This window comes from Nomascus leucogenys, chromosome 4 (assembly GCF_006542625.1).
Source record: "Nomascus leucogenys isolate Asia chromosome 4, Asia_NLE_v1, whole genome shotgun sequence".
NCBI classification, from domain to species: domain Eukaryota; kingdom Metazoa; phylum Chordata; class Mammalia; order Primates; family Hylobatidae; genus Nomascus; species Nomascus leucogenys.
In genome coordinates this window covers 56814104-56830952 of record NC_044384.1, presented here as the reverse complement: position 1 = coordinate 56830952, position 16849 = coordinate 56814104, and positions in this window count along the sequence as shown.

Here is a 16849-nt window from a genome sequence, read left to right as displayed (position 1 = left end):
GGGACAGAATCCTCTTGGCCTCACATCATCAGCCTAGTCTGGGAGTTTTACTAAACCCATTCCCCAGTCCCCTTGGGTTCAGCCCAGGAAGCATCTCCTCCAGCAGTTCAACCTTGCTTTTTTCTCCTCCCCCTCACTCCATCCTCAGTCTGGGAGATCTTTCTCCAGATAGGGGCAGAAATTGCTCTTACAGTATCATTCATTCTTTATTTATTTGTTTAGAGACAGGGTCTCGCTGTGTTGCTTAAGTTGGTCTCAAACTCCTGGACTCAAGTGATCCTCTCACCTCAGCCTCCTGGGTAGCTGGGACTACAGACACATACCACCCATGCCCAGTCAGCCTCATTCATTGTTTTGAATCACCTGTTTGTGGAATAAAGCAGTGATATGTTGGCAAATGCTTAAAAATGGACTCTTCGGGAAAAAAGCCCTGTTTCGTCGTGTTTGCCATTTTCACGGCATAAACCTTCCACCATGGTTGATTTCAAGCTACCTCTGTGATGTCACTGGACACTGGCTCTCTTGAACTGGTGCAAACCAGCTTTGGCACACCTTGGATGTTAAAGCCACTGATGATTGAGAGCCAGCGTCAAATTTTGACGGTTCAAATTCATTCTTCTCTCCCTCAAAAACCCAGCTTTTGGCTAGGCGCAGTGGCTCACGCCTGTAATCCCAGTACTTTGGGAGGCTGAGGCGGGTGGATCATTTGGGGTCAGGAGTTTGAGACCAGCCTGGCCAACATGGTGAAACCCTGTATCTACTAAAAATACAAAAATTAGCCAGGCATGGTGGCACACAACTGTAATACCAGCTACTCGGGAGGTTGAAGCAGGAGAATCGCTTGAACCCAGGAGGCGGAGGTTGCAGTGAACCGAGATGGCGTCATTGCACTCCAGCCTGGGTAACAGTAGCCAAACGCCATCTCAAAAGAAAACAAACAACCAAAAACCCAGCTCTTACATTGGAAAGTCTTGGCTTTCAAGACTTTTTGCCGGCCGGGCACGGTGGCTCACGCCTGTAATCTCAGCACTTTGGGAGGCCGAGGCTTGCAGATCACCTGAGGTCAGGAGTTCAAGACCAGCCTGGTCAACATGGTGAAACCCCATCTCTACTAAAAATACAAAAAATTAGCTGGGCATGGAGGCGGGCACCTGTAATCCCAGCTCTCAGGAGGCTGAGGCAGGAGAATGGCTTGAACCCGAGAGATGGAGGTTGCAGTGAGCCGAGATCATGCCACTGCACTCTAGCCTGGCGACAGAGCAAGACTCCGTCTCAAAAAAACAAACAAACAAACAAAAAGGCTTTTTGCCTTGCTGTGCATCGAAAGACCCTATTTTAGAACTCAGAGCCAAGAATGTTTTTTTTGAGATGGAACCTCACTATCGCCCAGGCTGGGGTGCAGTGGCGTGATCTCAGCACACTGCAAGCTCTGCCTCCTGGGTTGACGCTATTCTCCCGCCTCAGCCTCCCAAGTAGCTGGGACTACAGGTGCCTGCCACCATGGCCGGCTAATTTTGTTTTTGTATTTTTACTACAGACGGGGCTTCACCGTGTTAGCTAGGATGGTCTCGATCTCCTGACCTTGTGATCTGCCCGCCTCGGCCTTCCAAAGTGCTGGGATTACAGGCATGAGCCACCGTGCTCAGCCACAGAGCCAAGAATTTGTCTCTTTGTTAGCTGTCTCCTAAGAGTAGCACATTTAGAACTCTATCCCTATATCTCCAGTGGTGGGAGATGGTTAATGGATACAAGAAAGCCTGGAGAAAAGAAACCTCAATTAATATCTCAAAATATTCTCCACCACTTGCTTGTAACTTTTTTGAATGGTTTGAAATAGCAACTGTACTGTCAATGGAGGCTCCACTAAGAAACCGTTATCCAACTGATACAAACTTATTATAAAATTAAAGGAAGGGTCAAATACTAGGGCCAGTGATGGAGACAGAGTGACAGAGAGAGAGAGAGAGAGAGAGAGAGAGAGAGAAAGAGAGAGGAGGCAGCAGGTGGAGACTTCCTAAAGAGAGTTACCAAAAGTATAAGAATATTTTGTTCACATTTAACAAATCGATGGTTTCAGTATACGCACTCACTAAATATAACTGTATGCCTACCCTCATTTGAAGATGTAATAAGACTAAATTCAGGGTCATGAAGAAGAGGAGGCTCTCCTGGCCCCTCAGTTGGGCTCTGCAGCTATGCCAGGGGGATGTGAGAGGGAGGAGAGGGTGTCCAGTCAGTGTTCACTCCTTGTCCCAAGCCCCTCCCCTCCTTCCTGCCCCCTCTGAGATTATGAGAGCAGAGTTTTGTACCCACCCACCACCCCCAACTCCTAATCCAGTGGGAGACCCGGGCAGTGCAAGAGTTGGGTGCAGATGCTGTGGTCCTTTGAGACCTAGACCTGAGATGCATAAGACCACAAACTGAACAATGAAAAGGAAGGCAATCTTCACTATCAGGACTATCTTTTGATCACTTGGAAACTGTCTTCTTTCCCCTTCTCCCTTACTTTCACAAGTATCTCCAAGTGTCTTTCACTTTAAACAGTGAAGAATAATTCAGAGTGAGAAATTACAAAGACATCAGATTCCAATTAAACTAACTACTGATTGCTTTTGGAGTCCAGGAAAGTACAGCATCAAGGTCAAGGACTTCTCTTTTTACTATTTGTGTGACTTTGCAAAAATTACTTGGCATCTCTTAGTTGCAATTCCCTAATCTGTAAGTGGAAATAATACATTGTAATGTTGATGTAAGAATCAAGTGAAACTTTATGTAAAAGAGAGATTTGCAAACTAGAGTTCTATACAGATGTTTGTTACTGTGACTCCACATGGATCTCCTCAAAGGTAGAGACCACATTTTGTTTAGTAACCACGGCATCTAGCACAGAGCCTAACCCAGGTCTGTCTTCCATGAAGGTCAGTGGGTTGAATTTTAAAAGAGCCACCTGTGTCAGGCAGAGTGCTGTCAAGAAAAGAGAAGTGGCCAGGCGTGGTGGCTCACCCCTGTAATTCCAGCACTTTGGGGGGCCAAGGCAGGTGGATCATCTGAGGTCAGGAGTTTGAGACCAGCGTGGCCAACGTGGCGAAACCCCGTCTCTACTAAAAATGCAAAAATTAGCTGGGCCTGGTGGTGGGTACCTGTAATCCCAGCTACTCAGGAGGCTGAGGCAGGATAATCATTTGAACCTGGGAAGCAGAGGTTGCAGTGAGCCAAGATCACGCCGTGTTGCATGAGCCTGGGCAACAAGAGTGAAACTGTCTCAAAAAAAAAAAAAAAAAGAAGCCATGCTATTTTGTGTAATTTTAACAGAGATCACATACAATAGCAATCAGGTAAACAGGTTTTGGAGTACTGAAAAGGTGAGGAGAGAACATGCAGTAAGGCAGAAAGGAGAGTAACTGCAGGAGGCGGCTACCACCCCTGGGCCTGGGGGAACAGAGGCCTCTGGGTTATTAGGACCTGGAGCTGGAGGAGGCGCCGGGCTGGGGCTGGTGTCTCCGAGGTTGGCCAGTGTAGGAGAAACTGGAAACTGGAACTTCTGGCTACTGGAATCCATTTCTGGTTGCTGCCAAGGTGAATTAGTGTTGCTGTGGTGACAATGACAGCAAGAGCAAGAAACTTGGGAAAAGGCAAATCCTTCCCTGCTTCAACCCGTCAGTCTCCCTCTAGGGCTCTCTATAAGCAGAGCAGCCAGGGCTCCTGCTAGTGACAGAGAAATACAGGGTGCAGACCCCCGTCTCAGAATCAGGGTAGAGTATAGAGCGGGGGATTCTGCTGAGAGCCAACAGCTTAAAAACTGCCACATTGATATTTAATAAATGCAGAGGAGACTTTTGCCTATGGGTGAAGATGCCAAGGGCTGCGCTTTGAAGAACTCCCTTTTTACACTACCTTAGGGAGGAAATGGGATTGTGACAACGTGGGTCACAGGGTTCTTGGCATTCGGAGCCCTGCAGGGCAACCCTACCTCCATCCCAAAGACAGCCTTGCCCTTCCGTGTCATTGTCGCTGGCAGGGGCGCTCCTGATGCTGCCGTCAGCAGGGACTCCCATGTACACAATCAGAGAATAATGTTCTCACTCTCCGGCCAGTGAAGGTGCAAGAAAGAGAGCAGACTGGCTTTAGCTCCAGCGACACAACTCAGATGTTGGAGACAAGATACAGAGAGGGTCCCCTTGGACTTGGAAAAATGAAAGTGGCCACAGATACCCCCAGAGTCTTATAGCTGCAGGAGGCAGGAGATCTGGCACATCTGAGACAGGGTCTTCCTCTGTCAGCCAGACTGGAGTGCAGTGACCCAATTCGGCTCATTGAAAGAAACCTCTGCCTCCCAGGCTCAAGGGAGCCTCCTGCCTCAGCCTCCTGTGTAGCTGGGACTACAGGCGCATGCCATCACGCCTGGCTAATTTTTATGTTTTTTTGATTTGTTTTGTTTTGTTTGAGATGGAGACTCACTCTGTTACCCAGGCTGGAGTACAGTGGTGCGATCTCAGCTCGCTGCAATCTCCGCCTCCTGGTTTCAAGCAATTCTCCTGCCTCATCCTCCCGAGTAGCTGAGACTATGGGTGCCCACCACCACACCCAATTTTTGTATTTTCAGTAGAGATGGGGTTTCACCACGTTGGCCAGGCTGGTCTCGAACTCCTGACCTCAGGTGATCTGCCTGTCTGGGCCTCCCAGAGTGCTAGGATTACAGGAGTGAGCCACCGGGCCCAGCCTAATTTGTAGAGATGGGGTTTCACCATGTTGCGCAGGCTGGGCTCAAACTCTTAAGCTCAAGGGATCCACCTGCCTCAGCTTCCCAAAGTGCTGGAATTACAGCCATAAGCCACTGGCCCTGGGCTGCTCTGGCACATTCCGACTGGTGATTTGACCTGGCTCCCTGGGACAAGCACCCAGGTGGCCTCCGTGGATCTCATGACAACGAAGAATAGAGCACCTCTGGAGATTTCCTACATCCCTCCGCCCCTTCCCCAGACACATTGATTATACTGAGGCTAAGGGAAGGCTTCCCTGTTAGTACGGCTGATTGACTTTCTGGCTCAAACTTGAAAAGGTTTGTGTTTTCCCTTTTTTTTTTTTTTTTTTTTGAGACAGAGTCTCGCACTGTCGCCAGGCTGGAGTGCAGTGGCGCGATCTCAGCTCACTGCAACCTCCACCTTCCAGGTTCAAGTGATTCTCCTGCCTCAGCCTCCCGAGTAGCTGGGACTACAGGCGCATGCCACCACGCCCAGCTAATTTATGTATTTTAGTAGAGACAGGGTTTCACCACATTAGCCAGGATCTCCATCTCTTGACCTCATGACCCGCCCGCCTCGGCCTCCCAAAGTGCTGGGATTACAGGCGTGAGCCACCGCTCCTGGCCTGTGTTTTCCTTTTTAAGTCAGAATCTAAATGAAACTCTTATGTCTTGCATGACTCTTAGGATGATACTGAAGAGTAATGACCCATCCCTCTATCATGTTGCCGCAGACCGCTAGATGACAGATTGCCATGCAGCTCAGGAGAGGAGGATAGATTCCCTCTACTCTGTGAAGACTAACCATTTGCAGACACCTAGCTCTGATTCCAATAGGCAGGCAAGGATAGATGGAGTTGAAGTTATAGTAACTTCTTTTCTTCACTGGCATTCTCTTCCAAAGACATTGCATCTCTCTGCTCATTTCAGGACAAGCAGCACCAGTAAGCCTCTTCCATAGACAGAATCCACCCTGGGGCCCTACAGTAAAAAAGGGCAGCTTCCTACTCCCACTCCACTTTCTACCTCTTTTCAACAGGCTCATTCCCCCTCAATCTACCTGGGGTATGATGTGCTTTTTTGCTGGCCCTTGGCTACCCTAGCACCCTGACCCCCACCCTGGCCCCACCTTCCAGTCTACCTGGAGTTATGATACTTCTCTTCCCAGGCAAAACTTTGTGCTCCAGACCTTTCCCTCTCTCCCTATTCTTGCTGAAATGTAAGATATCTCAGTTTATCAGGGCTCTGTTCTCTGTCTCCCAAGAGTATGGTTAGTTATCTCAATAGGCAGGGATGGGAGAGGATGTTGCAATTCAATGCACAACAAAAATTGGGAGTGGAGGGTTCCTTCGGGACACAGGCGTAACTTTGTGTTAAGTATTAGCACTAGAGCAAATTCCACCGAATTCTCTGGACCCACATGACAAGCCCAGCACCATGACTCTTTGTGTAGTCCAGGCGGTGAGTGTTCATTAGCAGGCATTGTGCTTTTGCTTTAGCAGCTGGCTGATGTAGCTCATGGGGAAACTGGCATCTATGGTGAATATCAATCACAATTGACGTTAACAAGAAATCAACATAAAATGGCTAGGACCAGCCATCTGCAGAAGCTAAGCACTTTGAACATGGTTGTAAAAATGGTCCAGCAGCTCTGCCAAATAAAATCAGGAAGCAAGGGGGCCTCTCGAGCTGATCAAGAGCCCAGAGAGCCGCGAGATTGTGGGCCGGTTGCATCCTTGGGACCGGAACACTTTTTTTGAAGTGACCTATTTTATCACATTGTGACTGACTGCCTGATAGAAGGATGGTGCTGTGTATAGATTCTAGAACCCGGGGGAGGAAGCCACCAAGAGTAAATATTTGTTGGTGTTTACTCTGTGCTGCATCTACTATGTTTGATAGGTCACAGCATAAATAAAAGTCAACATTTACAAGACACTTACTGTATGTGCCTGGCCAGAGGTAAGTTTTATGTCCACTCACTCATTTAATCCTCACAAGCACATTATAAGATACATTTATCCATCAGCCTCTTGTGAGTTTGGTTACTGGGAATCAGCCCCCCCAAAGCCTGATTTGCTCTGGAATACCTGATGGTACTGAGTATCTGACCTTGCAAAGCTAAGGGTTTAGAATGTGGTGATGCGGCCAACATAGCTACCCTGAGGGTGCCAAGCTGAAACAGATGGCTGGACTCTCTTAAACCATCTTGATTACAAGAGATCATCTGTTCTAGCCCTTGAGTGACCCCGGCAGCTTATCAAAGTCGTGTATTTATTGCAAGATGTGAGACTCCAAATATGCAAAACCCAGATCTGAACAGAGACATGATATGTCGTTCAAATGGGCCAGTCTCTGTGCAAACTCCAACAGCTTCCATCATACAAGCTTTACTTTCAAGGACCTGTAAATGGAAACAAGTCTGCATTCCACTAAAGACAGGTGACATGTCTCAGACAGCTTGTAGGGAGACAAAGCAGGTATGGGGTGGGGAATGCATTGGCAATGATTCTAGCTGCCCAAGAAAGGACAGGAAACTTCCCTTCCAAAAAAGACATCTTGATGGAAGATTTGAAACTTGAGACATTGACATAATAATAGCTTTCCCATAAAGTGTAAATATCTAAAGGAGAGAATCATAATCATTCTGACACTGTGCAGATTTCAGCCTAATCTCAGTCTGAGCTGATGACTCCGAGACAACTGAATGCCGTGTGTCTTGTGAAACACCCCTCCTCTACCCTGACATAATCCAAAACAGCAGGGGCAGGAAAGGACTGTCATGTTGTTATTGCACCAAGATGAAAGTGCAGGCTAAGTGACTCTGATTTAGTAATAGACCCTTTATTATATAGCTCACAAAAGTAAAGCCAGGCCCAACAACTTTCTTTGATAGCAAAATATTTCTACCCTCTTCTAGACACCAATACTGACCTAAGAGGTATATGTTTATAGTAACAAAAGTATAAATTTTGGGTACTGAAGAGCAGATAAAACTTGCAAAACAGTTCATACTTAGGATCTGAAGGACAGTGAGACAGCCTTTCTATTCCTTCATCCAAATATGTACATATGGATGAAGGAATGGAAACCCCAGGATGCTGCATGAACACAGACTTCAATAAGGCATGGATAAGAAGGGAAAGGAAGGTTTAAATATATTTTTGAATACATATATTCATTATATATATATATATAAATTTTTTTTTTTGAGACAGACTTTCACTCTTGTTGCCCAGGCTGGAGTGCAATGGCACGATCTCAGCTCACCACAACCTACACCTCCCGGGTTCAAGTGATTCTCCTGCCTTAGCCTCCCAAGTAGCTGGGATTACAGGCATGGGCCACCACGCCCGGCTAATTATGTATTTTTTGTAGAGACGGGGTTTCTCCATGTTGGTCAAGCTAGTCTCGAACTCCCAACCTCAAGTGATCCACCCGCCTTGGCCTCCCAAAGTACTGGGATTTACAGGCATGAGCCACCATGCCCGGCCAAAATATATTTTAGCTAATCATTTTCTTTCTTGTCCATGTCTCATTGAAGTTTAGGTGGATGTAGTATCCTGGGGTCCCCACCCATTCATCCATTCACCACTAGCATGGTCATAGAGGACAAATCCCCTTTTTCCCTACCCCTCCACAATTAAATGAGGGAGATAAGATTGCACACAATGAGCATAGTATTTGTGGTGTTCTAGTTGAAGGATGTGTGGAGTGGTACAAAACGGCAACTATTTCCAAGACTGTCTTCACACAGGAACAGCACAGTTCCAAGAACAATTCCAACTGTCTCTTTCAATCTAACCAAGCATGACGATCCCTCGGCACCCCAGTGTGATTGGAACATCTAATCCTTCGAGCTCTCTACAGTTGTGTGGACAGAGAACATTGATTAGCCTGACCAAAAGCTGCATCCATAGTCATTCTTATAATTTTTGTGATTTTCCTATTTCAATTACTTTAAGAAGCGGTTTCAGAAGAGTTGCAATGACAAATTGAATAGAAATTTGGATGCACCAGTGAAAATAGTTTGTAAGCAGAAAATATGAGTTTTAAAAAATATTTTACATTCTTTAGATTTTTTAAACTGATTATTAAAGAAATACAGCTCATTGCAGAAAATACAGCAAAGCATAATAGAAAAAAATGAATCACTAATAACCCTGTTAGGTAACAGGGGTACCTTAATGGCGCCGGTTCTGGGTTCTTCTCCCCTCCTTGACCGGGCACTGTCTGAACCCTCCAAAGGAGGGCCAATCAGAAAGAAGCATCTCCCGCCTTCCCTTGGGCCCACCCCACGTAGGCCCAAGGGATATAAAACCCAGCACACCAGCAGCTCTCTCTCTCTCTCTCTTCTCTTCTCTTCTCTCTCTCCCCCACACGACCTGACCTCTACCTCTCCAATAAAGATCTCTTGGCTGCCACTGGTGTCGTCTCTGACTAGCCTGTCGCCCTTCATTTTGGTGCCATGACTCAGATCGGGATTCCCCACCTTTAGGTGGGACCCCGATCCCCTTCCCAGGCTCAGTCTAGACCTCCGGCCAGCCTTCACCCATTTTCCTGCTCGCCGAGCTCTTCACCCACCACCGGTCTCATCTCGGTAAATTTTCCCCTCCCGGGCCTATCTCTCGGGCAAATCGCCAGACCCTAGCCGCTCCTGTGACGGACACATTTTGCCCGACGCCCTCACGGCAGTGGTAGGTCCCTATCATTCACTTCCGCCTCGGCCTGCAGGGAACGGACTTTTCTCCCTCTCCTCCTCGCGTCTCCGACCTGGGCCCCTCCCCTTCGCTCGTTAAAATCCTGTTACCAGGTGACCCATGGCCTCCCGCCTCTCAGAGGCTCCTCAGTCCTTCTGTTTCGGTGACGATCGATCCGGAGGCTCTGACTCGCTCCGCGGCAAGCAGCTAGCAGGGGACGCCCTGCCTAGCTCGTCGCCATCTATTCCTTCCTCTCATTATGGGAGGCTCTGCATCCCTGCCGGCTGACTCCCCCCTACAATGTCTTTTAAATAATTTTTCGGCCCTTGGCCTCGCCTCAGACATCAAACCAAAACACCTAATTAAATTTTGCACTCAAAACTGGCCCACCTATCCCCTAGACAACCAAAACAAATGGGCTCCTTATGGCTCTCTCGATCCTGATCTTCTTCGGGATCTCTACAACTATTGCATGCGAACAGGAAAATGGGTAGAGATCCCATATATTCACGGCTTCTTCCTCCTACGGGACATACCTAACCTCTGCCTCCCTTGCGAACCCCAACAGCTCCTTGCCGCTCTTAAACTGCCAACCCCTCCCTCTGCCCCCGACTTCGACCCAGCAGACGAGCCCCCCCCATACCACCACCCTCCGCCCCGCCTTCCGGCCGCCGGCCCAGATCAACCAGACGCCCCTCCCAGCGGCGCCTGCCCGCCCCCCACCAACTGCACCTACACCACTGCTCCTCCAAACTTCCCAGCCCCCGAAGGCTGGTGCAGTGGCTCCCTACACAAGTCTATCAGTTCTTCCACTGGTGGCCCCTGTGTTCCCATCACTCTCCTTCCCCAACTCACCCTATTACCCTTCTCTGAAGGCTCATCAGCATACCACTTTAACCACCCTGACCTAGACCCCTCACAGATTCACCAACACAAGAGAGCAGTTTTCCTACCATTCATTCTCGGGCTATCCCTCATCACCTCCCTACTAGGCTCAGGACTAGGGGCTGCCTCCCTAGGTTACAGCCTGTCTCAGTTTTCCGATCCCAAGATTCCCAGTCCTTAGCCACTTTACAACGTCAAATCACATCCCTAGCAGGGGTAACACTTCAAACCGCCGAGCTCTAGATTTACTCACCGCTGAAAAAGGCGGTACTTGCATCTTCTTACAAACATTAAAACTTACATAACATTAGGAAGAAACTAATAGGGGCCAACTCGTCCCCGTCATTGTGGGACACCCTAAAGACCCCCTTCTAGCCTGGATCCTCCCATTTCTAGGCCCTCTCATGGGTCCTCTTGTGCTCTCCTTCCGTGCCTTCTCAAATTCATGAGACAGCAAGTCTCATCCATCTCTAACCAAACCTTTAACCAGCTTCTCCTTAGACATTAACAACTCCTAGCAACCAGCGAAGAAGCGGCTGACTCCAGAGACAGACTCTGAGCGCCATGTTTCGGTTCCACCAGTTCCTAGACGATCTCCGCAAAGACTGCTGGCTCCTCACAGACCCCTCCCTGCCCCTTGGCTGGCTACAGGGAACACTCATGGACTTCACAACCGAGGAGATGTTCGCATACAGCGCCCTACTGCTTGGCGTTATACTCCTGCTGTGCCCCGTACACAACCGCCACAGTCCTCCCATACCCCTCCCCCACGACGCCCCCGCTCAGCAGGAAGTAGTCAGACGAACTACAACGCCCATTTCCCCACTTAAGAAACAAAAAAGGGCTGAATGTTAGGTAACAAGGGTACCTTAATGGCGCCGGTTCCGGGTTCTTCTCCCCTCCTTGACCGGGCACTGTCTGAACCCGCCAAAGGAGGGCCAATCAGAAAGAAGCATCTCCCACCTTCCCTTGGGCCCGCCCCACGTAGGCCCAAGGGAGATAAAACCCAGCACACCAGCAGCTCTCTCTCTTCTCCTCTCTCTCTTCTCTTCTCCCTTCTCTTCTCCTCTCTCTCTTCTCTTCTCTCTCTCTTCCTTCTCTGCTCGATACCTCCAATAAAGATCTCTTGACCGTGACCCGTGTAGTCTGATCCTTGCCCGGCCTCTTTAAAACCCTCCTCCCACTTCGGGTATGAATGACTTTTTCACCTAAGAGGGGGAGCTAAATGAATCTTCCACAATCATAAAATATTGTAAAGTGTTCTGGTGTCTGCCCTTCATTCCAAGAGTTTCTCTTCCACAGTTCCAAAGCCAACGACGTTTACACTTCCTAAGTCAACCTTCATCTTGGGGAGAGTTAGTAGCCTGAATAAAGTGAATGTTCAAGATCCCGTAGGAGGCTTCTGCCCAGAAACATTCTTCCAATCTGCTCCCCAGAACCAGAACACGTGTTATTTCACAGTTATATTTGTCTAAATGTACATTTCCAACGCCTTAAACTCATTCACACTAAAATGTAAATAATGACTGGTGTTTTTCAAGAGAACCTGCTGCTACAAGAAGAAGGGGGGACACCCCGGAATACTAAGCATCTGAGTTTGGGAAGCAACTCACCATGGAGGAATGGTTCAGGAATGAGCCACTTTGATGCCAGGCAACCCTTCTTGTTAGTGACTCTTTGAAAGCCTAAATGGGGCTTACTCTAACTTGAAACATGACGATTCTGTGAACAAAAGCCACCTAGGGGCTGCTTGCTGTTGCCTGGGAAAGCTGGCCTGGGACACAAAAGTCAAATCACAGACATCATTTCCTTTCTACCTTTTTCTCCTTTGAAAATAGCCTCTTTTTTCCCGTTTCCCAACTGTTAAAATTAATTAAAAATAGCAGTGAGACTATCAGGCCAAGCTGTCCATGTTCACACGAGAATTTCTCATCCTTCCGTAAGCATCTAGTCTTCTCACAGTTTGTTTTCATATTTGACTTAGACATGACTTTGGGGTCATTGAACCCCGAATTGATTAAATCCCTTGAATTGTCTTTGAGAAGGAGTTTTCTGTGTGTTTATTAAATAAAATTATCTGGTGTCTTTCAGATTCCTCTGCAATGAACTAATTCCCTTGTTTCTTTGGAATTCTTTGATGTCCCAAGAGCTTCTGGAACACTTTACACGAGACTTTCTTAGGTTCTTCCTTAGAAACAGGAAGTTCGCAAAAAGCCCCAAACATTTATTTTAGTTCCCAAAATTGGGATGGGAGATATCTGATGCATTCTAAAAATAGCAAAACCCCTTCAAACATTGAATTTGATCTTTACCAAAAGGGTAATGGATTTAAATTGAGTCTGAAATTTGTCCAAAACTCACCTAGTTGGATTTAGAGGCATTTTCAAACTCAACAATATTCTTGGCTCTGCTAATATTTTATCTGGGAAATTGCTTTATTTCTTCTCCTTGACAGGATAAATGATTATAATAACAAACATGCCAGGCGAGGTGGCTCACACCTGTAATCCCAGCACTTTGGGAGGCCAAGGCGGGCAGATCACCTGAGTTCAGAAGTTCAAGACCAGCCTGACCAATATGGTAAAACCTAGTCTCTACTAAAAGTACCAAAATCAGCTAAACATGGTGGTGGGCGCCTGTAATCCCAGCTAGTCGGGAGGCTGAGGCAGGAGAATCGCTTGAACCCAGGAGGTGGAGGCTGCAGTGAGCTGAGATTGCGCTGCTGCACTCCAGCCTGGGCAACAGAGTGAGACTCTGTCTCAAATAAATAAATAAATAAATATAAAAATGTAATAACAAACATCTCTGGCAATAAAAATTCACCATCCTTTGAACCATTCTGTTCTCTCATTTATAAAAGGAATTAACATATTACAGTCTATGGACCATATCCACCTTGTCGCTTGTCTTTTTGTTTTGTTTTGTTTTTATTTTTTTGAGATGGAGTCTCATTCTTATTGCCCAGGCTGGAGTGCAGTGATGCGATCTCAGCTCACTGCAACTTCCACCTCCCAGGTTCAAGCAATTCGCCTGCCTCAACCTCCTGAGTAGCTGGGATTACAGGCACACACCACCATGACTGGCTAATTTGTTGTATTTTTAGTAGAGACGGAGTTTCACCATGCTAGCTAGGCTCTTCTTGAACTCCTGACGTCGTGATCCACCTGCCTCAGTGGATCCAAAGTGCTGGGATTATAGGTGTGAACCACCATGCCCGAACCCTTGTTTTTTTAAACTAATTTATTGAGGCGAAATTCACATAACATAAAATTGACTTTTTTAAAGAACAATTCAGTATTTAGTACATTCACAATCTTGTGCAATCACCACATCTATCTAGTTCTAAAACACTTCTATCACTACGAAGTAAAATCCAGTACTCACTAAGCAGTTTCTTATCATTCCCTTGTTCCCTTAGTCCCTGACAATAACCAATCTGTTTTTTATCTCTATAATCTATTATGGATATTTTATGTAAATAAAATCATATAACATGTAACCTTTTGTGTGTGGCTTCTTTCACTTAGCACAATGGTTTGAAAGTTTACCCACATTGTAGTATATGTCAATACTTCATTACCTCTTATGGATAAATAATTGTATTAGTTGGTTTTCACACTGCTGATAAAGACATACCCAAAACTGGGAACAAAAAGAAGGTTTAATTACAGTTCCACGTGGCCGGGGAGGCCTCAGAAGCATGGCACGAGGCAAAAGGCTCTTCTTACATGGTGGCGGCAAGAGAAAATGAGGAAGAAGCAAAGACAGAAACCCCTGATAAACCCATCAGATCTAGTGAGTCTTCTCCACTATAATGAGAATAGCAGGAGAAAGACCGGCCCCCATGATTTAATTACCTCTCCCTTGGTCCCTCCCACAACATGTGGAATTCTGGAAGATACAATTAAAGTTGAGATTTCCATGGGGACACAGCCAAACCATATCAATAATATTATACTGTATGCGTATACAGGTTAGGCATCTCTAATCCCAAAATCCAAAATCTGAAGTGCTCCAAAATCCTGAACATTTTGAGCACCATCGTGACATCAAAAGTGGAAAATTCCTCTCCTGACCCCTGCAATGGGCTGCAGTCAAAATACAATAAAATTTTTGTGTCACACACAATATTTTTAAAAATACTGTATAGGGCTGGGCACAGTGGCTAACACCTGTAATCCCAGCAATTTAGGAGTCCAAGGCGGGCAGATCGCCTGAGGTCAGGAGTTTGAGACCAGTCTGGCCAACATGAGGAAACCCTGTCTCTACTAAAAATACAAAAGTTAGCCAGGTGTGGTGGCATATGCCTGTAATCCCACCTACTCAGGAGACTGAGGCAGGAGAATCACTTGAACCCAGGAGGTGGAGGTTGCAGTAAGCCAAGATCATGCCACCACACTCCAGCCTGGGTGACAAGAGCGAAACTCCACCTCAAAAAAAAAAATGTATAAAATTACTTTTTGGCTATAAGGTATATATGAAACGTAAATGAATTTTGTGTTTAGACTTGGGTCCCATGCCCAAGATATCTCATTTTCTATATGTATATCTAAAATCTGAAAAAAAGAATTGGAAATCTGAAACATGTCTGGTCTCAAGCATTTTGGATAAGGGATACTGAACATGCACAACAATTTGCTGATCCATTCATCCACTGATGGGCATCTGCCCTAATTCCAGCTTTTAGCTATTGTAAATAGGGCTACTACTACATGCATGTACATGGACTTGTTTGAGTCTGTTTTCAATTCTTTGTGGTATATTCACAGGAGTGGAATTGATAGGTCGTATTATAATGAAGGACTCCCATTTTTCTACAGGTGGTTTAATTATTCTTTTTTCCTTCTCTCTCTCTCTTCTTTTCTCCTTTCCCCAGCTCCCTATGTCCTACTGAGCCCTTCAGAAATGCAAACATAACCTTTCACCCCTCCCCTCATCAGACATTCCACACAGGGCAAATCATTCTGTGCGCTCCAAGACAGATCTCCCCTCCAGAGCTGACAGTCGATTTTCAGACCAAAGCGAAACTGACCCAATAGTCCCACAAACAGTTTTTTTGGATAAACATAGAAATCGACCCTTCTGGTCTTAAGGCTTGAAACTTAGGTTTGTTTTATCTGAGCTCCTTCCTCAGGAAAGGACTGGCAGAACTCTCAAAATGTATCAAAGAGCTGAAACTCACCAGATCATCTTATCTAGACAATGGGGCTCCAGTCCCCTCATTAATCATGATTGTTTCCTTACCCCTTCAGAATTTCTGTTTTCTCGCACATTGTTACATTTCTTCCCTGCTATATAAACCCCTAATTTTAGTGGGACGGGGAGATGGATTTGAGACTGAGCTCCCATCTCTTCGGGCACAGCACCCGATTAAAGCCTTCTCTCTTAGCAATACTTGTTGTCTCAGTCATTGGCTTCCTGTGTAGCAGGCAGCAGGACTGAGACCAAATCGTTGGTGTTTTGGTAATAAAAGCATACCACAGCTAGGTGCGGTGGCTTATGTCTGTAATCCCAGCACTTTGGGAGGCCAAGGCAGGCAGATCATGAGGTCATGAGTTGGAGACCATCCTGGCCAATATGGTGAAACCCTGTCTCTACTAAAAATATAAAAATTAGCCGGGTGTGGTGGTGCACACCTGTAATTCCAGCTACTCAGGAGGCTGAGACAGGAGAATCGCTTGAACCTGGGAGGCAGAGGTTGCAGTGAGCTGAGATTGTGACACTGTACTCCAGCCTGGGCAACAGAGTGAGACTTTGTCTCTAAAAACAAAGAAAGAAAGAAAACAAAAGCATACCTGCCATGAAACTTTCACTTTCGGGGGTTGCCTTGGAACTTTAATCCACCAGGAGGACATATGGAAAACTTGGCCACTTTTACAACTTACTTCTACCCAGGAAGGCACCAGCTCAACTGCCCCCATAAATAAGATGCCAAGTTAGCAGGGGAACCCCTGCCCTTGCTCGTGTCTTCCCTTGCCTTGCTCGTGTCTTCCCTTGCCTTATAAAAAATATCTGCTTTCTGCTCTAAAAGCAAAGTGGCACATTTAACGGCAGGACACTCTATGCTCCTTCTCCAAGCTAGCTTCGGAATAAATTCACTTTTTTTGTGTCAGATCTCACTCATGTTAACGAGACTCCACATGCAGAGAGCCACTAACTAGCATTTCATTTACAATTTGGTAATTCTATGTTTAAATTTCGAGGACATGCTGAACTGTTTTCTACAGAGGTTGCAACATTTTATATCCCCTCCAGCAACATAATGAGGGTTCCAATTTCTCCACATGCTTGCTAACACCTATTTTCCTGTTTTTAAAAAAATTGTTGGCTGGGCGTGGTGGCTTATGCCTGTAATCTCAGCACTCTGGAAGGCTGAGGCAGGCGGATCACGAGGTCAGGAGATGGAGACCATCCTGGCTAATATGGTGAAACCCCATCTCTACTAAAAATAAAAAAAATTAGCTGGACGTGGTGGTGGGTGCCTGTAGTCCCAGCTACTCGGGAGGCTGAGGCAGGAGAATGG